At 40.7% G+C, this 26,261-nt stretch overlaps 1 protein-coding gene across 12 annotated transcripts in view; it reads left to right on the top strand.

The window, feature by feature from the left end:
• LOC112112062 (zinc finger MIZ domain-containing protein 1) overlaps positions 1 to 26,261 on the top strand; it is a 504,548-nt gene that overhangs the window by 147,543 nt on the left and 330,744 nt on the right. For 11 of the 12 annotated variants that reach the window (XM_024207775.2, XM_024207776.2, XM_024207786.2 and 8 more), the window contains one exon: positions 13,016 to 13,095. The gene's annotated coding sequence lies outside the window, so the exon portion shown is untranslated. Of the gene's footprint in view, positions 1 to 13,015; positions 13,096 to 24,553; positions 24,588 to 26,261 lie in introns of those variants that run through there. The other variant, XM_024207777.3, reaches the window with a different exon arrangement.

The following is a 26,261-nucleotide window of genomic DNA, read 5'->3' as shown; positions in this document are numbered from 1 at the left end:
TTACATACAAAAACCTAGATTCTGAGAGACCTAGAAGATGTATATCAAACAAACAAACAAAACTTGCTAGTTCAAAATGTCTTGTTTATATGGAGACATGAAGGCATCTTGTCCAAGTGTATTTAGTGTCCTGTGAACCGGCATTCTGGGCCACAGTTTTGTGTGTTTGTGCCAGTTCAATGTCATGTGTCAGTAATTTTGCGGTAGACTGGCAGAGTCTCTGGGTTGAAACCAAATGTCGGTGGTTGGCAGGCTTGGCAGCCAGAATGTCTAATTGCAGCAGGGTATAAAGAACCCTTGTGCACTCTGACAGCACCATGGAAAATTTAGACTGCAAAGAAGTGAGATTATAAACGTGAAACTTTGTTCAAACCTTTCTCCCCCTCCCTTTAGCGTAATGAAATTGGATTTGTTTTTGAAGTACATTAAATATGGGGTGTTCCTGCCTTAGTGAAACCTGATCCCTATAATGTTTTACAGAAGACCTTGATGTTTTAGTTTTTGGGCTAAGTAGAGTTTTGGGTGACTTAGCCACCAGAGTTATTTTTAGAAAAACAGTGACTTATCTCTCAGGTTTGAGGCAAAATAAGTGATCAAATTCATAATTCATTTTCAGGTGCCCAGGATGCAGTATAGAATTGGCTCCATTTGCACCACAGTGCCATATGTGAAGAAGCAGCCAGCTCAATTATTGCATCGTGCTCATTAATAACTTCCCTTCCCCCCACCCTTTTATTGAGGCTAATGCAGAGACCAAAAAGTACAGTGCCTGTGTGCTTTTTTCGAATGTTTCCCTCTTGGGCAGATGCTGCTGTTATTAAAAGAAGACAGTCCCGGGAATGGAGGCAAAGGAAATTCATCTGTACGTAGGGTTTATTTACCATATTCTGTGTTGACGCCATACTTATGGTAAAAAAACTTACTATCAACAAAAAGCCAGATGATCAATTTGTGTAAATGGGTGTAGCGCCATTGACCTCAGTGGAGTGACAGCACTTTGTACCAGCTGAAAATCTGGCCTAAAAAGTTTATTAAAGTCTTATCTTTTATGTTCTATCTGTCTGGTTTTAGAGCTAATCATTTATGCAATAGAATTATGAATTCCTTCTTTTGCTTTCAGTCATCTTTTTGAAAAAACAGCAACATGCTTAGTAAAACCCCAATATTGATGTGGAGCAATAACTGACATATGAATGCTTCGTATTTATGGAGCGGTGAAGAATAAAATGACCATGTGAAAATTTCTTTAGTCAAATTTTGACTAACCAACAATGAAAGAGTGCCCCTCTAGCACTCTGGGGAACCTTGGTAATATTTTAAAAATAGATGAATAAACAGATCCATCAGTGACCCCAGATCAGATCAAATAACTCAGGGACAAGACACACGCACACAACCAAAAAAATTGACTTCCTCACACCACTGCTACCCCCCAAAGGACATCTGATCTTGGAGGGACATCACTGTGCTGCGTTGGATACAAATCATACTAGTTTTATCTCTTTGCTACATAAAAAGGAAAAAAAATGTGTAAGTATTACAAAAGGTCAGGTAGTTTTTGTCCAAGTAATACACTGCTCATGGCTTTAAAAATGATGCCTGTTTATGATTCTGCCATCTGAAGGAGCAGCAGTCTATCATAAAGTTACTGTATTGATCTGTCACTAGGGCTGTCTTGTCTGCCAAATGAAAGATGGCTTAAACTCATAACCCGGGCCAGCAGTTTTCTTATTGTGAGCCAGACAAAAATGCCATTGATCTTCTTTGCTGAAGTGTTCTTTTCACAGCTTGCCAGCACAAACACTCTGTTGTCCTTAGTCAGGGCTAATTAGCTAATAATTTAATGCAAGTGAGACAGCAGTCTTAGTTTAATTCAGCAGTGAAAGGATATGCAGTAACTTTTAAACAACGAGGTACCTTCTTTAAAGCTTGGCCATGTTAACAGGACTTGTCTCAACTTTTACACTCTCACTTTAGGTTTGATTTCCTCGGTGCTCAAGAATAATGTACTCGTTACAGTGGCTAAGATGGGTTGTCAGTTTATGTTTTATAGAAAAAACAAAAGACAGATGGAAGATTGGTATCTCTATCCTTGAGTTCTTGGTTACTAAGTAACACCTGAGCCTTATGATCACTTACTTAGTGAAATAAATATTAGGTTGATTTAGATTGGTCATGAAAACCCAATGATCTGTAAGCCACAAAGCACACAGATTTAGTGATGTCCAATAAATAGAGAGACTGCACCTATCTTCATCTTGTTAAAAAGATACTGTTGACTTGGTTTAAACTCTAAATTTAGGGTTTATAACCCTCTCTTGAAAATGAGGTTTGCTAACCCAATGTGAAAATAAAGATATAACTGTGAATTCAAAAGTTTCTAGTGAACTTTAGGGCTGGGAGCACTGGAGGTATTCAGGCTGCCCCTCTGGATTTGCAAAACACATGTAGGCTTCACGCAACACGGTGTGTGTATTTAGTTTAAGTTTTTAATAATTTTCCATTTGGAGAGAGAGAGAAACTGAGATCCTGGTCCAGATCCTCAGATGCAATCAAGGAGCAGTCAGCACAGCTTTGGAGGAGGGCGAGTAATATGGTCCAACCCCTGGTATAAATTAGAGCGCACAGCTTTGGAGGAGGGCGAGTAATATGGTCCAACCCCTGGTATAAATTAGAGCAGCCCAAAGGCTCCCCTAATCTACAGTGGCTTCTTACAGCACCTACAGATTATCCAGGTACAGGACACTTGGCCTCATCTCCTACTCTGGTTGCTAGGGAGGTAGTAGTGATGGGGGATGGTTTGTAATATGGGAGCTGCTATTGAATGGCTCTGTATCACTCAAAACCCCCCACACCTTTTCACAGGGGTGTGTGTGTGTGTGTCTTTTCAAGGGTTCAGGTCCGATGGGTTTAGGCGGCATCTTTGAATGAGGGGCTGGCTCAAAACTTCCCCATCACTGGGCAGGATCTGGCCCCCTGTGTGTTTGTTTTGAGAGCATTATAGACACCTAGTGAAACAAAGCAAATATCACCCTTCTATAGGTGTGATGTGAGGGTATTCACCTGTCCCTTATTTTAAAGGAAGTTCCTTTTTGGAGCTTAATATCCTGCATAATGTATCAAGTCAATAGAAGTGGCATTAATTATGCAGAGGGTCATAAGCTGTTTTTTTGACTGTATTATTTTGCATCACAGTTAAGACTGTGTTTGCAAAGAGGGGAGCAAAGCATTCCTTAAGTTTTCTTGTATTGTTCATACTTACATTTAATGACCGTGGAGCATGGGTGGATATCCTAATTCTAGTTAAGAATGGGAGGTTAATCTATGGGGAATTTTACAGTTGCTTTAAATTTGGGGATTTAGATTATTGTCTCTGAAACCACCTCAAAAATAGTCACAATTAACTATCCTGTTCTTTTGCTTAGATTGCTTAGAACATATCTGTCAGATTTGGGAAACTGGTGTGCCAGTGTATGTCATTTTAACTGTCTGACTATAAATAGAAATATTGTAATATATACGCCATAGTTGGCAATAATGTCTGTCCCTTAGATTATAATCGTATTTCACAATTGCCTCTCTCTGAAGATTGCAATGTTCTGATGAATTATATCACTCTAACACTTGTGTCCCATCTTTGCAAATTGTTTGAGCTTTTCTTAATCTGTTATAATTTCCTTTTTTAACACACAGGCTAGAGAGTTGTGTTTTTTAATAAAACAGAAAAATTAAGAATTTCTTTAAGTCTTTTTCTGAAGATTCCTAATAGCAAATGCAACTGATTTCAGGACTGCACTCCATCTGTCTAGGAAAGAAAAAAGACATTAGTAGTCCACACATGAGCAACTTATTAGTTCATTTGGTGAATGCAATACAGTGATTCAAGACTGATTTAAAATATTCATCCACAATTACTGGTGCAGCGCAGTTCAAAGTGCTGCAAATCTGTGGGTTTGACTGAGAAATTTAAGGAAAATAGCTGCAAATTGATTCTGTATGTAATTAATGAAACATTTCATTCTTATGTAAATATTTAATGCTGGGGTCTTGTTTTGCTTGTTTCCTTTCTCTCACTTATCCCTCCCAACCCCCCTTATATGTTTGTTTGCTCAGGGAGTGGGGGCGGGGGTGGGGAGGAATCCCCTGGATAGGGAGTATTCATTCTATGGAAATATACCTTAGCTGAGCTGTATCTTCTGCTCCAGAGCCACTGATCTGAGGGGTCCTAAGGACTAGCAACTTCCATGGACTTTAATGAGAGTGACAAATTCTCGTCACTTTTCAGGATCAGACCCTTTTTGTTGTGGAGGGAATAGACAATGATACAGATGAACTGTTTAGGTGGGTGTGAGTAGTGGAGTGCAAGGAGGTAGCTTTTCCCCTTAAATGCCATAGCAGTTTAACTGAATTTTGCCATCCTCATCAGTGGCAGAGTTTAGGAAGAGCTTGTAGTAAAATCTCAAAGATCCTGAGGCAAACTTCAGATTGTCTTTCAAGTCAGTTCTGCATATTGGACACAAATTTTGCAATGTTTTCTGCTTTTAACTGCTTCTCTGTGTTGATGGTTTAGAATTTCAGCGTGGGCCTGCTGACAAGGTTTGTCATGAGGGCAGGCCCTGGATCCTAATCTAAAGCTCTCCAAATCCAAAGATCTCCAAAGATCAGAAAATCAAGATCTAGGGCTACTGATTTAGGTGTACTTGCATAACTGCTTATTTGATTAAATCAGTGAGGAGAGCTCTTGACGATCATCTGTTGTAACTGAACAAATTGGAAGGCAGTGGGAAAAAAAAGCCCTCAAGCCTTCTGCTTCTCGCCAACAAACCCCTGTATATGAAGGTTTTTCCTTTGAGGCGTGGTTGTGTGACTAGTTGTTTTCTTCAGTGCTGGATTTATGTGACATTAATCCAGTGTAAAGGGCTTGGAACTGTAGAATCAAACTAGATAATGTGCTTGTATCTCCTTTAGGTTGTGATGTTGCAGCTTTTGCTCGTTTGTTCTTAGAAATGATGGGACTACTTCTATGAGTAAGGGCCTCAAAATCAAACCTTCTACTGCTCTGTGCTATGTATAGTGGTACAGAAGGAGATGGATACAGTATTGTAACTTAGAATACTTTCTGCTGTGGTGAGCCAAAGTTGCAGATGCCACACAGAAAAATGAGAAAGAAAAGGTCTTGGCTGTGCAGGTGTACATGTGAGCAATGTTTGGGTGTTCTTGTGTTAAATACCCAGCTTTAGGATACAGTTTGATAGCTCAAGGCTTTTACATATCTGCTAACCAGTGAGGTAAGTGTATGATATGTAGACTTTTAATAATCTATATTGGTTGGTGACAAAATTGAGTTATCAGAATTATGATTTTCTTCTGGCAGGTAGGCCTTGTTTTCGCTAATGCAGGCCTTTAGCTTACCACCTGGAACATTCTCCATTCTTTTCTTTTTTTACAAGAATGAAGGAGTTTAAACTTTCTTCAAAATGATGAAACCTCCTCATATCATTATTTGAGAGAGACTGAACTAAAACAGGACCTTTCACCTAAATAATTTACCTAAATAAAGAATCCTGTTCTTATCTGATGCAAAACTAAAACCTTCGTGCTGGCTGAAGTATTTCCCCACATGCATAAATTGCTGAAAAATTCAATTGAACCAAAACAGCAATGTTTTGTGAAAATATTTTGATTTTTTTTCTAAAGTGTTTCATTTTTTGATGAAAAAATTGGCAGTTTTCCAAAACACTTCGTTTCCTTTTTGGTTTAATTTCTTGTTTTCTCTCACTATTGCACCCCTTCCATCCAGTTCTCCCCTCTTCCCCATCTCCCCTAAAGAGTGGGAGAGGTTTTTTTTCTGACCAAAATGAAGCAAATTTTTCCATTAATGAGCAAGTTGTTTAAAAAAAATGAAAAATCATTTATATCAGTCATTTCTGAAAAAACATGTTTCTTTTTTCAATAGTTTTAGTGAAATATACTTCTCTTTTTCAGTCAGCTATAATAAAACACATTGGCTAAGTTCACTTATATACTAAAATCTTTGGAGAGTCCACACTGTTTTGCTCTATAGTCCTTGAGTGGAGATCTCAGAGGCAAACAATTCTCTTTAAAAATGTATCCATGTGTGGCCAGAACTACTATGATAGATTTACTAGACCCAGCAAATAAAGTCTTAAATTCATTAGATGTTGGTGTTTTATATCTTTAAATTTCATTTAAACCACAATTAAAATGGCTTTAGTGTCAACTCAGTTTCTGTCCAGATTACAGAATCGTCCTACGAATTGTGCATGATTGATTTTCTCTGGACTCTCACCAAGCAAATTTGTCCTTCTTGAAACATTTTGGATTTTTTTTTTGCCACTTTACATTAATAACCCACTAAGACATAATTGCTATGTATAAAGCTAAAAGCATACATTCTGAAGGGTAATAATTTTGATAGCAAAGTTATGCTGTTAGCGTTTCATTGGAGAGAGAAATGAATGGTTAAAAACAAGCATGTCTAATCTTGTCTCAGTGTTTATGCACCCAGTAGCGATACTGTCATTTGAGAATTAAGTTTATAGCACACATTTGGGTGGGAGGCTCACTGCTGGATGCGGCAATAATCTACTTTAGGAGAACCTGAGACATTTTCTCTCCTCCCTACCTCCTCCCTGTATTTAGTCTTGTATATAAGTCTTGTTAATGCATACTGCTTTCTATCCTTGTTATCCTGCTCAGACCTTTTCTTTTAGCAGTAATAGCTGCTGAACTACCTAGTGATTCATCTATATCATTAGTCTTTGCTTTAAGTGTAGTTTTAAGAGACCCCTTTCTGCCTACAGGTTATTTGGTATCCAACACCTGCACCAAAAAAATCAGTTACTTCTGCTTCTCTGCAAATGTGTTCAGTGGGCAAGTGGCCATACGTAAAGATGAATCTGATGCTCTAATAATGACAGAAGCAGAACCTTTGTGCCTACAGACCACTTCTATTGCTCTGCTAGAGTGGGTGATAGTTTGTGCGTTTAGCTACGGGGGTGTGGGGGGGAAGGATTCAGTTAAATTAGAAATATGAAATAGACTAAGAACGCTTGCGGTGGGGTTGGATGGCTGGTGCTCCTGGTAACAGGATACAGAGCGGGCTCGCTCATCTGAGTGGTTCAGCTCCAGCCAAGATTTATAATGACTAGAGATGGATAGGAAACATTTTTGCCACCGTGTGAAAATTTTCACAGAATTTCCAAAATTTCCCTGTTCTATATGAGACCCTTCCATAAACAAAAGAATTTTTTTTGAGAGAGAGAAACTAGCCAATAGCCCAGTGATGAAGGCACTACCCTTGGATGTGGGGGAAAACAAATGCAAGTTCTTGCTCTGCCTGGTTCTCAGCAGGGACTTGAACCTGGGTCCCTCCCACGAGTGCCCTAACCACCATGCTCTCAGCTATTCTGGGATGTCTCTCTTTGTTTCTCAGATCTATGCCATTGAAAAATACTGAACCCGCTCTAGTAGTGACCACTGACTGATGCTCGTAAGTCAGTATTAGAGTGCTCTCCACACAAATGGTGCTCCACATGCACTGCACCTGACTGGGTGGTAGCTAGGGTGACCAGATGTCCCAATTTTATAGGGACAGTCCTGATTTTTGGGTCTTTTTCTTATATAGGCTCCTATTACCCCCACCCCCATCCCGATTTTTCACTTTTGCTGTCTGGTCACCCTAGTGGTAGCCCTTTCAGGTTGGTGGTTCGTGGAGGGGTAATTTGTACATAGCATTTTGATCTGACTGAACTGCAAAGCCAGGTTGCATGGGTCATGGTCTTGGATCACTGGCCTCCAGGTCCTCAAACAGCAGGGGGTCAGGGAACAGATTTGAAAAGCCTGCCCCTCTAATACGGGGATCTTTGCAGAACAGGCTAGGAGTGGCTGTATTGCAGCAAAGGAGTCTGGGTATTTTGATGGGCTGGGGGAGGCTACTTCCATTTCTGGGAGTACCTGGCCACATAAGACACATGGAGAAGTCTGAGGATTTATACGCTTTAATAAGAAAGTAACAGAATGTTAAGGTTGCACTGTTAGGCACTTAGAAGTCAGGAAGTTGCAAAGTTAAGCGTATACACAGTCCAGTCCAGTTTATGTCCAGATTAGATACTCTCTCTCAAATAATACAGTCTAATGTATAAACTTCTATACATACGTGAAGCATCTTGTACAGAGCTGGTTGAAAATTTACCCTCATTATTTTGTGATGGAAATTGTTTTTGACAAAACGAAAAAAAAATCTTTAAAAAACTGCCCACTTACTTTTAAACAAAAACAGGGTTTTGTTATAAAATGGAACAAAACTGCCCACCACCCAGCCATTGAAAACCAAAAATTTCCAGTTTTAAACCTGACAACGTTGACAAAATTAAAAAATTCATCAGTTTTTTACAGGGGAAAAAATCCTTTCCTGACCAGCTGTAATCTCTTGGTACTGCACCCACTAGTCATTCCGTTATAGTCATTTAGGAGAAAAGTACATAGTAAGCTGTTTTTAAGCAACATGTTACAGTGTAAACATAATACAGTGCAAATTTGATAGTATGGATAAGCCACCCAAGTGTACACCTAAGGCAGCTTCATAATCACTGCCTCATTGTGTAATCTGCACCTACAGAACCCTGTGCTGCTGTTGGAAGAGAAATTATGTAGCACATGGCTGTTGACGAAGGGTTCATTTATGCCTTTAGGGCACCAGCCCTCTGCTGGGAGGAGGGGCATACTGGTAAAGAAATAATGGCTATAGAGCCATCACTGCCCTCAGTGGGAGCTCAGGGAAAACAGGCTTCTCCCTGAAGCTCACAAGCATGCAGCAGGGGTCTGTCCACAACTACAGGGAAAGAGACAGACTGTGGCCCCGTGCAGCCAGCCAGTTCTTTTGGCTGATGAGGTGGGGTTATCTAAGCCTGTCCTCTTTTTAAGGTGTTGTACAGGGAGTACACAAAGGGAGCAGTGCTTGTGCTTTGGAGAGAGCACAGACTGATAATGTGCTGCTATACAGGGAAGCACCCGTGTGCATTTTGAAAGAAGAGTTAACAAGGTTAGTTAAATCAAATAAATAGTCTTATTACATCTATGCTGTGACAGGACTCTTTGATCTATATCCATTATTTCTTTACCAGTATGGCACTTAAAATCTGTACCACTAGTTCTTAGGCTTTTCTTCACTATAAAACTAGCAGACACCTCCCCTTTTTTCGGTGGGAGCTCTGTAGGGGCCTAAGAAATGTGTAGAGAGTTTAAATGATGCTGAATATAAATTGCTACACCAAATTTTGGAGCAATAACATTGTAAAAACTTTGCAAGCCTATAGAGGGCTCAGTTAACTAACTTATAACACAGGCTGCATAATGAAGGTTATATTTGATGTTTAAAGACACTATTTTGTACATGTTTGTTTGTTTTCCTGAATAGTATAGTACAGTTGTGAGTTAACAATCTTATTTAGGAAGTGTGTCTGTTGAATGCTTCCCATGTCGGATACAATTATAATACTGGATATGGTGTTTATGAAGGAGGAGGCAAAGCTTCTAGCACACTAAACTGTTCATTCTGGTATTGGGGATATTCCTGATTTGAATGGTATCATCCATTTTAATGAGATTATTAGTGGAATAGGTAATAACTCTAAAACCAGAATGAAATTTTTAGTTGCACCCACCGTAATTTAGGTCTCAGTGAGACTGAGGTTATGTGCTTAAGGCACATGTGTAAGTTTTTGCAGGTTTGGGGGCTGAGGCCATTTTGGTTTGCCTGGGGCTCACTTGTTTGGTCTCTCCTGCTTTCACTTTCCCTGGGTTTTGCTTTTAGTTTTTTATACTGTCTTTCAAGAGATGGGGGTTTGACTCCTGGTCATAACTTCTCTTCTTTTTCCTTGGGCCAACAGAGGTGGGAGCTCAAGGGGATGTAATGTGATTGCTCTTCCGGCTGAGGAGGAATATCTTGTGTTTCTCAGCAGTGACCTCTCCAGATGACTACAGAGCAGAGTTGCTTGGCTTGACCGTCCTGTGTCAAAAGGCTGGTAGCTGTGATGTCGGACCAGTGTATGTGAGAAGGAAGGGAAAGCCTTCTTTTCTTGTGAGCCTTGTCAGTGGTTGCAGATTTTAAGATCCAACGCTGAATCGTGTCACTTCCCTATTTGTACCCTTTCACTGGCTTCCCTCAGCCTTCCAAGCTTTTGCTCAGCTCTTCTCCGGCTAAATCACTGCTTATTTCTCTCTGCTCACCTCTTTCTTTTTTTCCCTGCACAAGCCCCTCCTGTTTAAGAGCTCTCTGTGTATCCTGCTCCCACTCTTGCCTTCAGACCTTTTCCTTGCTGCCCTTTTGTGCTTGGAACAGGCTTTGTTCTAATCCCGCCTTAAAAAAACCCTGCTCCATAAGGCCTGACAATAAGCCACCGAGGAGATGCATTTAAATGAGAAATATGTTAAACTGGCCATCGTGCATGGTTTGCTCTGTGTGCGTCCTACGCAATCTCAAGCTATATTTTACTCTTGCCAAATTGCTAATTACCAACCCCAAGTGTTCAAAAACCATGAGTCAGGTGCCCAAAATTATGATTGGCTTAAAAGTCATTATACTTGTAAAACCACGCGCCGCCACCGCACCCCATATTTTGGGTTCTTTTTATTTGTCTTTTGTTTTTCGAGCCTTTGGGGTGTGCACTCGGGTCACATTTCTGAACTTTTCTGCACAACGATGGGGGCTAGAAATTGGACAGTTGCCTTTCTTTTAAAACAGAAACAGAGATTTTCTTGTAATCACAGGATTCCAGGAGCAGAGGTTTAAAGAAAAACACCAAATATTGTCAGACTCGTGATAAAATCGCAAGAGTTGGCAGACAACACTGTTGTCTTTCCATCACCCCCACACAATCCTAGTCTGTATGTAATGTGTTGGTTGTCCTTTCACTTATTGATCTTAGAGCGCCATTGCCTCAGAGCACAGATTTTAGTCTTTTATAACTTGTAATGCACCACACATGCCTTTGGTACTAGAAATAATCTAATACCAAGTGCCTTGGATTTTAATGATTGAGCATTTCATAGCCAAGAAACTTTATTTAAAAAAATTACTCCTTTGGGTCCCACAAACTGGTTCTTGTGCTCCCTCTGCTGGCTCTGCAGGAGCAGCAGACATGCCCTGTCTTCCCCAAGCCATGATTGCACTGACAGTGCTGATATGCAAACTGGAAGCTTTGTTAGGAGAGATTGTCCCTGTTCGTATAACACAGTTCCTCTTCACGGTGCACTGCTTATACAACTGCCTCATTGCATGTGCAATACTTACAGGAAAGTGACTGAAGGACAGAGAGAAGTTTGGGATACTGAACCAATGGGTTGGTGATAGCGAGTGTCAGCGGGGGTATAGGATATGGGCAGCATGGAAGAGATGGGTTTGGGCCAGCTTTTTAAAAAAGCGATGGAGAATCCATAATGTGGGATCATTAATAATAATGATACTCAGCTGTTGCATAATTCTTTTCAGCCATAGATCTGAAAGCACTTTAAAAGGGAAGATCAGTATCATCATTCCCATTTTACAGATGGGGAAACTGAGAACCAGAGAAGTGAAGTGACTTACCCAGAATCACATAGAGTGTCAGTGGCAGAACCTGAAATAGAACCCAGGACTCCTGACTCCTCTACTGGGTGGAACAAAAGTTTAACCTCTAGTAGAAAGAAGTTAAAATTGTGGGGGGAGAGGGAAGGAATCTGTGGAAGAGAACAAATACATAATGGAGTTTTGAAGAGATTATTGTCAGGAGACTTAAAGATCAATTTTTCACCAATAGTGTCTGTCAAAATGCAGGCTTCCTAAAATGGTTATTTTTTACCTGGACAAGAAATACAGCCGAATCCGTTTCTTAGGCAGATTGTGTCTTCATGACAATATACTTATTTCAGTTGAGGATGCTGTTCTTAGGAAACAATTTAATTTTTAGCTTTTTTACTTTTTGTGAATTATCCATTAACAAACTAAATGCTCCTGCAATCCAAATAGGAAGTAATCATAACTTACATTTTTTCATTATTCTACATTTGTCATCTAACCCTGAATGTGAGTATTTTGCGGTGTCTGAGTTGTTCCCTAATATCTGGCTTCAACTCCTGATAATTGATCATTAGCGGTTGCTGATGGACTGGGCACTGAAATCACGTGGGATGTTTTCTGCTTTAGAAGACTGGCTTTTCATGAACGTTCTTGCAAACAAAAAATCATTGTGTAAAAGTTAGTTGAAAATGAATAAAAAGGATTACAAACTGTATTCGTGTGTGAATGTTCTTCATTTTTTCTGCCCAGTATTCTGAGTTTTAGTGCCTATTAACAGAAGCCTATAAGGATACCCTGCTTGATTGCTGAGACAGCATGTAAAAGAACCCATGCTGCCAGTAAACATTCCCCTGTCCCCCTTACAGCATTTCTTTTATGATTTAAACAGCATTTCCTAGAAGTCAAGGGGCCGTGCCAAAGTAATCTGTAAATTTGCTTTGTTTTGCTTCAGACAGGGTGGTGTTTTGTGGTATTTTGTCTCCTCCACCTAAGCAAAGTTCAGGGTTGGTTTTTTTTGTTTTGTTTTTTGTTTTTTTTTTAAATGATAGTTCATAACATTCAGCAAAGACTCTCCATAAAGAGAATGAAAGAGAGTTCAGCATGGCATTTAACTGAAGAAAAAATATTTACTTTTCAGGTTAATAAATCTGAATGCTCACGTTAGTAGAATTCACTATCAGCTTCTCATCTTCATTTTACAGATGAGCAAAATTTGAGGTTTAAACTGATGAAGTGGTTCACCCTAGTCCCACAACGAATCAGTGGAATTGCTTGTTATAGAACCTGCGGTCCCAAATCTTAATCCTTTCCCCCCACATCTTGCTTTTTAGAACTTTTAAAGTTCCATGAATTTTTGCAGATCTGCTCTTGCAGCTTAAATGCTGCTGCATTATACCGATGAGGATGTGTGAGTAACGCATCTATATTTCATTGTAGGAAAATGGATCGTGTTATGTGAAGGCACTGAGGAAATAGTCATCAGCTCCTGAGAGGAAGAAGGCACTTGTGGAACTCAGGTAGGAAGATTTTTATTCTCAGCTGGTAAAATACATATGGGCCTCTTGTCTTTTCTAGCCAGTGCATCATGGTTTATGCTTTAACCACTCATCTGGTTGCTATCAAGGTTCATCAGCTCTTTTGAGAAGTAGTTCAATTGATGGCAATGACAAAACACTGCTAGCAAAGCCCTCGGTATAAACATTCATTGGCTACCTTGGTTTAATTCTGTTGATTCTAATATACAGAACAAACAAATGATGCTTGCACTGGCCTTTCCAGCTGTAAAATAGTATGTTCTGAATGCTCCCAGTAAACATGCACTTATAATAAACAAACTAGCAGTCCCTTAGTAGAAATTCAACAGTAGTTTCAATGAAGTAGTGTTTAGTATTTATATCCAGGTGTAGTGAGGAATGAAAAGTACACAACAAGTATTTTTTTATTTGTTTTTGTCATATTTAGACATTTCCTTCAAACTTGTTCTACTCTTTGTTTGATTCAATCTATTTTTTATTGTATTTAAAATACATAAGATGATAGGTTGTTGCATCTCTGCCTTTGGCATAGTTCCAGAGTACCTTAGTGGGTTTCAAGTGTTTTTCCAGTGTGGTTCACGTTTTGTCTTATGAATCAACTGCCCTCTCACTTGCTATCATGTGGACCATTTCCACTTCAACTCTCAAGAATGTCTACATGGCACTGCATAGGTGGGGAAGTGACTTTAGGGAAATGTTTAATGTATTTTCAGTTGTTTTTAATGCAAATTAGCAGCTGGAAATAAGGAGGTGGTGTTAGTACCATGTGACCATCCAGCTTTCTGCAGCTCACCAGCCAGTGGTCCAAGGATCATAATTTGAAAGCCCACTTTGAGAGGGATTGGCATTAATGATCGAATAGACTTCCCTTATCTATTACTACCAATATTGCTCCCCAGCATTTCAATGATACATCTTGGTGAGGTGCAGACGGTTGACCTGAAGCATTTCTTCATCAATGTTTCTTCCAGCCTCACCTCCAAACGCCCCCTGCTCCTGCCCACCGCTTATTTCAAGAACCAAATGAGAAAAAACTGTTTGACCAATATTTATATGCTGGGGGTGTGTGGGGAGGAGGGTATAGTGTAAATCTTGCTTCCAGCAGAAAATGCCATCCCAGTTTTGCCTCCGATAATTAGAAACATTTCTGACATGGCCACTAGAACCAGTTAGTGGTGTGTGCCTGCCATTTGCTGTACTTTTTTACTGCAGGGCTGCCTTTCTTTTTTGTGTGTTTTTTTCTTTTAAACCAAGAAAACAAATATTCACTGGTATAAAACTAGCATTGTATGACCCCCCTCGACCCCCTACATCATGAATGATTACTTACAAATACTGATAAAAATGGAAAGCTATTATTCAGGCTTATGCTTTAAGTCATCTTTGGTCACACTTAGCAGAACTTGCATGGACAAATCCATTCATTAACAGTACTAACAAAAACCAAACTGAAAAATGGGAAGACCGAAAAAAAAAGGAGAGCAATTAACCAAGTCTTCACTGGAGGGAAAGACCTCTTAATTATTTATACCAAGAAATAGAATATTGCAGAACAAGAATGATAAACCTTGCTTTAGAATACCCTGGGAATATTTTTGTAGCAGTGTCCTAAAAGGTTCGTTCGGGTTTGTGTCCTACATCTGAATATATGTCTAAAGACTTGACCCTTTCAGTACAAAATAATATGACATGTCCAGCCATAGGTTAGAGAATTCAGCCAAATAATCTTTAAAAACAACCTTGTGTATGCTGTCCTGGCCATGGATTCTGGCTTCGAAGGAAAAATTTCCTTTTTCCATTCCATGAAGAAACTCAAGGGAAAGAAGTTCCTGGCTGTGCCTTCAGGTCACATGGTTTCACTGCTGTAGAGCAGGAATGTTTGCTATGGTATTTCCGGAGGCTTCATAAACACACAGAAAGAGCAGGTTTTTTTATTTTTTGCCAGCACAAGGACATTACAATCCGAGAGTGCTAAAAGCTCAAATGATGAGGGTTTCTGTTATAAACTGTGCAAGTGTGTCTTAAAGTGCATGTTTTTAATTAAAGAAAAATCAGAAAAACAATGTCAGGCAATGTTTTTGTTGTTGCACATGTGTGAGAGAATAAATCAGTTGTTATTGAAATGTGATTCTTGGCAAGCTAAATATTAATGCAAACCCCTCTGTTTAGATGCTCTTAACAGTTCACTTTTGACATGTGTCATTTTAAAAGGCATTCTGGAATCTGTCTTGATAGCTGTCATCTTGCAAACTGGAGTAATGGAAACAAAAGATGATCACTCAAACAAGGTTATAGAGAAGAGCCATTCCCTAAGTCTTGCTGTCACAGTGTAGAATCCCCAAGTCAAATTAGGAGAGCTTTGAATTAGTTCTGGCTCCTGGGATCCTGCAGTTAAGATTATGCAAACCTGCTCTTTCTCATTGTAAGAAGAGCACACATTCCTTCTGAGACTCTGTAAACACCAATCCAGACCGGGCTGGAGGATGAAGTGTGAGGGCCTCGATCTTGGACAGGATGGGGCCATTCCACTCGAGTGACTGGTTAGTGGAAGCTTTATAGCCATATCGATACAGCTTTATCCATGAGTGAGATTAGTGATGAGTGATGAAATTAGAGACGAACATGCCGGTCCCATTGCAATTGCACAATATGACACCGTGGCCTTGTTTAAACTTCAAAAATATATACCTGCTCTCAAGGACTGTGTTGAAACAGCATTGAAAAATTTCATACTGTAGATGCATCTAGCCAGGGAAGAGCCATTGGCCCCGAGAATAGCAAACACAGGCTTCTTGTAGAGGAAGTAATCTTCCTTCTGTTAAAAAGGAGTTCTCTGGACTTCTCTGAAAACTCTCCGTCTTATTTTAATCTCTCATTAATGCTGTTTGGACAATGGTAAATATAATCCATGAAAAAATGGAAAGAAATGAAAAAACGTGGTTAAAAATATTGTTGAAATTGTCAGGTTTTTTTGTTTGGAAAAAAAATAGATAAAAAAAAACTAACTTTTTCAGGTTTTCATTGAAATTAGAAATTTTTGAACAATTCTGTGAAAATACTCACCTTTAAAAATGGAAGGCCATTTTTCATAAACAAAAAATGCTTTTGACATGCTCCATTCAATTATAATATGGTACTTCTAGAGGCCCCAGCAGAGGTCTGGGACACATTGTGCTAGACACTACACATAGTAAGACTCAGTCCTTGTCCTGGAGATCATACACTCGAAAGAGACAAGACAGAGAAAGGGCAGGGAAAAGAAGTAGCATTACCCCCATGTCATGGTTGTGGAACTGAGGCAAGGAGAGATTAAGTGATTTGCATGAGGTCAAAGAGGAAGTCTGTAGGTGAGTCTAATAGTGAGCCCAGAGCTCCTGCATCCCAAACCAGCTCATTAACCACAAACCATCCTTCTCTTTTAAGCTTTTCTTCAGCAGTTCATCTTTGAATGGATATTCCTATTGAATGAGACTATCTTGGTCTACAAATGCAGTCTCAGTGGCTTTATTGAAACTGGAATATTTTCCTGTTCCAGTAAACTCTGGGATATTGATCACACCAGGTGCCACCTGTCTGTCTCAGCTATTAGCACTGAACTCCTGTGACTTGTGTCCAGGGTCTGTTGGGAAAGTCTGACAGAAGGGAGTAAAGGATACTGAGTGGAGAAGAACCTTACATGGGGAAGAGGGGGAGAGGCAATCTTCCGGTTGGCAGGTGAGACAACAAAAAAACCCCAGGACAATAATGGATGACAAAGAAAGAAGGAGAGTAGCAAAGGACAAGAAGAAGTAGGAGCTGTGAGGGAGGAGAGGAATGGAAGAGATTAAGAGAAAAAAAAGCAAGGCTCATAGAAGGAAAATATTACATGAAAGGAAAGGCAGGGGCCAGTAACCTGTATAGGGAGAAGTAAATGTACCAAACCTTGGGTCTCAAGGCTGCAGGAGGTGTGGGTGGAAAGTAACAGCAGTTCTGGGTTTTGGAACTGGAAATGGAGGTCACACGCTATTCGTCTTTTCTTCCATTATTTTCCCCAAGACCAAAATGGAAGTACAGCTCACAGCTCTACCTCTTATAATTCTACCTCAGCGAATAGGGTCTTACTAGGTCTTCCTGCAGCGTGCACCATTGGATGAGTTGAATTGTTAATGCGAGCCTTAAGCGTTAAGGGATCGTGTGATAACGTCACTGTTAAAGATCAATGATCAAAAAAGAGACCCAAATAAACATGTACATCAGGGATCGGCAACCTTTGGCCCACGGCCCGCCAGGGTCGGGTCGGTTTGTTTACCTGCTGCGTCCGCAGGTTCGGCCAATCGCGGCTCCCACTGGCTGCGGTTCACCGCTCCAGGCCAATGGGGGCGGCGGGAAGCAGCAGCCAGCATATCCCTCGGACCGCACTGCTTCCCACAGCCCCCATTGGCCTGGAGCGGTGAAATGCAGCCAGCGGGAGCCGCGATTGGCCGAACCTGCGGACTCTGCAGGTAAACAAACCGGCCCGGCCCACCAGGGTGCTTATCCTGGCGGGCCGCGGGCCAGAGGTTGCCGATCTCTGATGTACATATTCAATGTTAGAGAGCAGTTAGAAAATCCCACATGTAACACTGGCCTTCTGAGAGGCTATTTTTAGCAATAGTATGCTAGTCAGATCGGTGGGTGTTTGGAAAGATCTACAGGCATACTAGAGGGCTTGGGTCAAATACTCTTCCTTGATAAGCAGATGTTTCTTATCTCTCCTCCCCTTTACCATCAAGAGGTCACCACAGCAGATGTGTTTAACTGTTCTTGTAGATTGGTCCCTGAAAAGCAATCGACATATTCAGGAAATGGAAATGGTCCAGGAATGCCTTTCGATCAGAAGAGTTCTCTCCACACTCAGCGCAGGCTGCAGGTTACATTCAGTGACTTTTCGGCCTCTGTTGGGTACTTTAGCCTGGTTTGGAGGAAACTATAGGGCTTGTTACACTTACTATGAAGGCTTTATCCTCTAGCAGCTGTATCATGGTTGTGAGGATAAAGAAACTGGATGCCATATTTTACAGCACACCACTAACTAGTCCTGCTCTGCTTTTCGTGAGTGTAGCTTGGAATGAATGAAGGGAAGTCTCCTTGCCTGGGAAGAGACTATAGTTCCTCTTTGGAAGGGGAACATGGCATACAATGCAATCTCAGTGAATTAATCTCCATCTTAACCTCTATGAATTGATATTCAGTTTTACTCCAAAGCTCTTGATTGGCCTGTAAAAACTCATGCCTAGTTTGTCCTTTTGGGACATCTCAAGAAAGAGACAGTGTCTGTAGGTTTGTCATGCCCGAAGAAATAGAAGCCAACAACAGGCAGATTTGCAGGTCAGAAAGCGATGTAGTTCCTGTAAACTGAAGAGCAGTTTGCACCTGTGCTGTATTCCCTTTGTACACCGTGACTATTTTGGAAGTGCTCTCTCGCGTTCATTAAATTTTGTAAATTTAGACAGGCTGCAGCAAGTGCTACCTTGGGCAGCAGTGTTAGGACTGTCTGGTTCCTTAGTCTACCTTGCTTCAAGGTTTGAAACCCATAAATTTGGGTTGATGCCTGCACTGAACCTAAAAATGGGTAGGTTTTTTAATGCTCTATTTTTTTGGGGGGGTCTTATCAACCTGTTGCAAGACTACTCACCTGACACTAGTGGAGTTTCATTTAGGGATTAGAAGTGTACACCGTAGTTTTCCTTCATACCCCTAAGGATTTTCAGTTGAGGAATCCAGAGCAAACTACTGCGTCCTGAGTCATAAAAATCATATGAAGGTTATTGGTTGCCTCTGTTAGACTGGCATAGACCAGAACGGGAATACTCATCGGCCTGTGACTAGAGAAGCCAAGTGACAGAAAAACAATCTCAGGTAAAATGATTCCTTAAATAACATTAGTTTTTTACATGTGAAACAAATACTGTCTTAACCAGATTAAATATAAGTATGCCAGATCTTTAAGCATATATTTCCTTCAAAAAAAAAGTTGATACAGAGGAGAAATGAACACAGATAAATATAGAGAAATACCCAACTAACTCTGTATTGGATAGAACTGAATAAACCTTTATTAATCTTATACTTGAGTTGTCTTCAAGGCTGTCACATGTAACACCCTGGTAAATGCCCAACTGGAATAAAAGACACTAACATGACTTCTTAGATAGTGCAAACATTGTATGTGAGTTTCATTTCCTGGAGTTAAAATGTCTCAGTGCTTTCCCTTGTCTCTTAGTTTATCTTGCCATTATCTGAGAGCTGTGTCTTAGTGGGAACACCAAAGGGAGTTTCTGCAGCTCATTTTTTTTAAACGGAAGTTTATTTTTGGGAAGCTATTTTTCATGCACAGACTTAGCCATCCAAAGTCATCTTAAGCCCTCTAAGCCTTTGTAAGGAAATCTTGTATACGGTAGACCAAAGGGATTCACAGTTGAAACTAACTTTTCACGAGCTACACTTTCTTCATTGAATTTCACAGCGATTGGGAAAGATGGAGCTTCACGGTAACGAAAAGCGGGCAGAATAGGTTCTATTTTTGGCCCTGCGTTCTTAGAACTGGCGAAGTTATACCGACGTAACTGCACCAGTGTAACCCCCTAATGTAGACATGATACGACCTGATTCCATACTGGCTGGGATAAATTATACTGTGTAGCACTTCCATATCAGGAATTTGTGTTACACGGGTGCAAAAAGAAAAACTCAGTGTAGACAGGCCCTTAGTTTGGTGTACTTTCCTCTGAAAATAGGGCTTCTTGTGGGGTGTTTTTTGTTTCTGTTTGGGTTTTTTTTGGTCTGCACTGCTTTAAAGGAGACTAAATAAGAGCAATTTTTCAATTACTCTATCATCATGTAACCTTTCAGGATGGTTATTGCTGTATCCTGTACTAGAAAACATTTTATTTTGCTATGGAGAAGATCCAAGCATATTTTCATGTCCTTTTAAAGGGTGTTAGCATGCATTTTTTTTCTTTGTGTGTAGAGAAATATTTCCAAAAGAAATAAGATACTGCCCGCGTCTTTATTTTTTTCTGCTATATAAAAACAGTTTATTGGCTAACTGGCTACATTTTTACTTTTTTTCTTAATCTTGTTTATCTGTTCAGTGTTCTTCCAGCTATCAGAAATGTATTGTTCTAGGGGTCTTTCATAAGCTGTTCTAGGAATTGGCATGTTTTAGTGAAATGCATGTCGAAGGGATAATTGGGTAGTATGACTTGTGTGGCATATGTTTCTATAAAATTAAACAAAGCATAATACAAGGGTTCTCAAACTGGGGGTTGGGACCCCTCAGGGGGTCGCAAGGTTATTACATGGGGGGGGGGTCGCGAGCTGTCAACCTTCACTGCAAACCCCGCTTTGTCTCCAGCATTTATAATGGTGTTAAAATATAAAAAGTGTTTTTAATTTATAAGGGGGGGGGGGAAAGTCACACTCAGAGGCTTGCTATGTGAAAGGAGTCACCAGTAAAAAAGTTTGAGAGCCACTGGCATAATACAAACACATGGACTAGATTCTGGATGGTGAAATGTACTTCTGTTCACACCACCTTTATACCATATAAGCTTTGATACATAGGCACATTGCGAGTTCAATCTTAACTCTGAATTTCCTTCCGTTGTATATATCAACATATGTCTCTTAACCTTACTTTAATCTTTTTTTTTTACCTTACTTTAATCTTTTTTTATGTTACTTTAATCTAGTTTGTATTCTTAAATTTCCTCTAGATTTATTACAATAATATATAAAAATGGGAGGGGGGGGGGGAAATAATTAATTACCTGTTCATGTAAATGCTGGTTAAAGTCATAAAGATATGTAAATTGCAATATTTCTATTTATTTGTGTAACACACACACACACAAAGTGCTATGTAATATGGCTGCACATGTGAATGGAAGAGAGACAAGGTTGGTGAATGTATATAACTGATTTAACATGTGATTATGATTTAACATGTGAATATAATTGATTTCAATTCAAAGTAGATCAACTATTTGTTGAAAATGTCTATTTTACCCTAAGGACCACAGGATTTTCAAAGGATGCTTTTTGAGTTAGAGAGACATTAAATGTCCCCACATACAAAATAATAATAATAATAATAATAATAATAACTTAAAAAAATCCTTTTTTTGAAATCTCCTAATGAACGTAAACAAAATTCGGCTTAAAAAAGGTAACAAGAAAAGATCATGTCTTCTTGATGGTTTATTTGCAGAAGGCAATTGCCTTTTACTGGTTTCTACCCTGAAACATATGCAGAATAAAGCCAAAAATAAAAACTGACATTAAAAATTGTACTTTACAAATGGGGTAAGAAGAGGTGTGCAAGTGGAAGCAACAGTTCTGAAAGTTGCTGGACTGGACTGGATTGTCCATCTAGTCTCCAATATCACCAGATGCTTCGGAGAATATGCAAGAAACCTTGCATTAGGCAGATGTCAGATAATCTGTATCCCATGTTAGGTGTCTAGTACTCCCTAATAGTTATTTAAAGATTGGTTTGATTCCTGAAGCATGACATCATGTAGCAGAGAGTTCCTCGGTCTTATTACACATTAGAAAAAGTGTTTGCTGTAATTAGTCTTGAATTTGCCACCTGTTAATTTAATTGAATGGTCCATTGTTCTTGCATTATGGGACAGAGAGAACAGAAGCTCCTGACTTAATTACTCTAGACCATGAATTATTTAATATACTTTTATCATATCCCTTTTCCAAGGTAAACAATCCCTGTCCTTTCAATATCTCTTCATATGAGAATTTCCTTATGGTCCTAATAATTTTTTATTCATATTTTATTAATTTCCTCCCATCCCTCCAAAATAAGGAGAGAACAAAACAAAAACAGGCAAAAATAACAAAGAAGTTAAAGTATTGGAAAGGGAGAGAAAGGAAAAGAAGGAAGGAGGGCAGGGATGGGAAAAGAGAATGACATCTTGATTTCCTTGAGCCAGAAATTAACCAAGGATTTCCAATAAGTCATGCCAAATTTTTTCAAATATGTCGGAAGCCCGTCTTCTCTGAAATGTTACCTGCTCTTTAGCTGCCAGATTGCTGACCCAAGCTCCTATCCCTGCAGGCAGTCTGTTCTTCCTGCTGAATAATGTGGCGTTGTGCTACAAGGACTGCTCTGGAGAACCACACTTTCCGTGAGTTGGAGAGTTGCAAAGATGATGGGATATATTTAGGACCTTCCCAAATTCAAGGTCCATTTTCATAAATTTCATAGTCATAGGATTTTAAAAATAATCTATTTCACGGTTTCAGCTATTTACATCTGAAATCTCACCGTATTATAACCATGGGGGTCCTGACCCAAAAGAGGGTTGTGGGAGGGGTCGCAAGGCTATTGTAGGGGAGTTGTGGTATTGCCACCTTTGCTTTTGCACTACTGCTGACTGAGGCGCTGCCTTCAGAGCTGGGCAGCCGGAGAGCAATGGGCAGTGCAGACGTGAGGGTCAGATGGTATTGGGAGAGTGGAGGGGCAGGACCAGCCTTGAATGCGGGCGACTGCTTAAGGCCTTGTGGTCAAGGGAGCACCGTGGTTCCTCCCCAACCCCCAGAATGCCCAAGGCCCCTTTAACCTCTGAGTGCAGGGCCTGAAGCCGGGGAGGTGCAAGGCTGGAGGCAAGGGCACCACAACCTTTGTAGAAGTGAGGGGGGAATGGGGACACTGGTGTCAGAACTAAGGAGGGCTGGGGGCCATGCTCCCCACTCTTTAACATGGGTATAGTTTGGGGGACAGGGTGTTGTTGCCCCCCCAAATTGCAACCTTGGGCAGGCATAGAGCCGATCACTGTTATCAGTTCCTCTGCCACGAAGTGTAGCCCCTGTCAGTGCCGCTCTGCGTTTGAGCAAGGCTTGCAGTTTGGGGGGGCAAGGCTGCCCCTTGCCCCCCCCAACTAAGCCCATGTTAAAAAGTTGGGGGCATGGCCCCCTGGATGACCCCTCCCCTATTCTTGTGCCATTGGCTGGGGTACCCCTGGCCGGGGGCTTTTGCTGTAGGGTGGGCTCTAGCTGCTAGTCCCAGCTAGGCTGGGGAGGGATGGGACTTCCTCTTCTCCTGCAGGGGCCGCTCCCAGGGCCAGGTCAGACCCTCCCCCGCGCTGCATGAAGCTTTGCGGCTGCTCCCTGTGCAGAGACCCGAGTGATGGGGCAGGAAGTGGGACAGGAGTGCAGAGCAGCCCCTGCAGGAGAAGAGGAAGTCCCATCCCTCCCTAGGCCAGCCAGGACTAGCAGCTGGAGTCTGAGGCATGGTAGGAGCCCTGGCTGGGGCATCTCTAGCCCTGCCTTGCCATCCCCGACAGATTTCACAGGGGAGATCAGATTTCACAGTTCATGATGCATTTTTCACGGCTGTGAATTTGATAGGGCCCTAGATACATCCCAAAACACAGTTCGGGGCTGTACTTTTTAGGAGGGCTCCATTATATTATTCCTCCTGCCTACTTCTGACAGTTCCATAACATGTGAGCCTGTGAGGCTCTGGGAGACCCACAGGCCCTATTAATTTTTGTTTTCTTTCTCTGACCCCCCCGTTCTGTAATAATTCTGTTTGCAATGGGGTGACCAATACTGCACAGAGTACAGTAGTTGCAGCTGCACCATTGATTTCCATAATGGCATTGTAATACTTTCTGTATGAACCTCCATTGCAGTGTGATATGAGATATTTCATTCTCCGTACTCATTCCACCTTTGGTCTCTCTGCTGAGACTACCAGTAGGGCTGCTAAATAGGGTGTAGTTTTCCTTTGTTTGGTCATATTGATTCCTGCCCACTAGGAGTTGGCGTGAGCCCATTGAACATCTGTCAGATGGTAATGCCTTTCAGACATTAACATCCTGGACCTGGTTTGAACTGATGACCTAGAGGTGAAATACTCCTTATTCCCATTACCAGTCCCCAGAGCCATCTCCTCCTTCCCATCCCTACACTCACAGCTGTTTATCTGCTGCCTTAGCTCTTGCAGCTCCCCTGAAATCCCCAGAGTGACAGTGGTCCCTGTTTCTTCCATCTGCTGTCTGTAATGGCACTAGTAACCCTCAGCAAGCTTTTCTCTTATCAATCATGCTGTAGTAGCATTCGGAGCACTTCAGTGTCTATGCGCTGGCAGGCAATAGAAAAGAAACAGGCTCAAAATAGCCAGGAGCAGATACACAGGAGATCAGGACATGAAAGGGTCTGTCAATAGTAGGAAACTGTGTGTATGGGGAGGAGGAAATATTATGTCCGGGTGAGTGGGTGGACTAATGAATGAGGAGGTGAGTAGCAGTATTAAAGAGGAAAAGGCCTGATTATTCCAGATTTAGGCTTGCCACCATAAATGGTTTTCATTCCCTGTCTTTGGCTTCAGTGTGTTTTCTCCTGTTCTTTAGAATACTACCAAAATACACTCTTTTTCTTTAATTTTTCCAGGGTATTTTCTCTCAGATTTAAGCTGCTTCATTATGAGGGAGGTGAGTAGCCCAATGTCCTAACTGGGGAAGGAGAAGAGAAATTAACCTAAAATACAAGTTTAGAAACCCACAGAATTCCACAGGGGGAAAGTTTGCTCTTGATCTCAACCCTCTCCCCCGACCACTTTCTGTAACGAATGCCCTTGCTTGTCGGTTAGCAAATGTTCACTGCTGAATTATACATTGGTTATAGGAGAGTACCAGACTGGTATTTCTCAGTGCCAGTAGTTATGAAAAAAGTTAAAGGTATGTAATACTCATCTAGAAACAGGAATTATGTCAAAACAAAACTGAAATGCCAGATTTTGTGTATTCAACTTTGGAAAACCATTGCACAGCAAAGCCTGCGAGCCACATCCTCAGCTGCCATAAATTGGCCTAGTTCTGTTGACTTCAGTAGGTTTAGCGGCAACTATATGTATTTACGTCAGCTGAGACTCTGTCCCTACATACATGGCCGGTAATTCTTGGGAAATTTCCATGTTACTAGAAGTGGGGGGGAAGGGTTGCCAGCATAGAGAAGACGTGTGTGTGTGTGTGTGTGTGTGTGTGTGTGAGAGAGAGAGAGAGAGAGAGAGAGAGAGAAATTTGAAACATCTAGTGAAAGCTAGATCAGTCTAGTCTTTTAATGAAATAACAAAATGCTTCCTCAGCACATTTCATACCAACTCTTCTGTAACTCGATTCAATGGTCCTCAAATTATTTCTTTCCTCCAAAGTTTTTCTGTGTCACACACAAACCTTAATGCATCGCTGATACTAACTCACTTGCTGTTTAAAAAGTAATTTTTCCATTTAGCCAGTATCCTCAAAAAGACAATATCAACCTTCATTAGTTGTAAAATTGCTTTTATTAAACTAACTTGGGGGATTGTATCTGTGCTAAAGACAGAACTGAATAATGATTTGTCTCTTGGAATTAATTTGAAATTTCAGCAGCATTGAATAATATTTTAGTGGCAGCATAATCCTGTACGTTTCATATTAAGTCTGCAGATAGTGCTGCTACTAAAAGAACCCTAAAGTAGTTAAATGACACTATAGCACCACAGTATTACATTCAGGTCATTAGGAGGCATTTTATAGGATTGAGGATATTTGGCAGAATGTCAAGGGTGAATTGTATAAACTGTGTTTACTTTGCCTCTCCAAATACATAGATTAGAGGTTTTATAAAAACAATTACACTTAACGGACCAAAGCGCTTTCTCTTCCTCAGCCCAGAACATCATCTATCTGCTGCTTGTACCGCTAAATACTTACCAGAACAAATGCTTAGAGAGAGAGAGAGACAGAAGACAGTGGGAATAAGAAACATGGCCATTTACATAAATAGTTCAACTGGTAGATGACATAATGGGGAAAACCTGAATTTGAGGGATTTTCAGATCCAGACCAGTTTTACAAAGAATATCTGCTTAAAGATTTTCTCTGTTGAGGCCAACTGGTAATTCTACATTTATTGAGAGTTTCTCTGATCTAATCTAAGTAGCCAGTGGCTAGGTGCATAATTGAAGATTTGGTCTTCCTATGAAGCACCAGTTATTGGCAAGGTTCAGAATGAAGGCCAGGACTTTCAAACATACAAGGCTAAATTTGGCTTCCTAATGAGGAGATTTTGAAAGACACAAAGGGCAATTAGGCCTCCACTGCCTGTTGAAAGCACAATGGGGA

Source organism: Terrapene carolina, unplaced genomic scaffold (genome assembly GCF_002925995.2).
Source record: "Terrapene carolina triunguis isolate 2854851 unplaced genomic scaffold, T_m_triunguis-2.0 Scaffold148, whole genome shotgun sequence".
Taxonomy (NCBI): Eukaryota; Metazoa; Chordata; order Testudines; family Emydidae; genus Terrapene; species Terrapene triunguis.
This window is presented reverse-complemented; position numbering and strand designations above follow the sequence as displayed.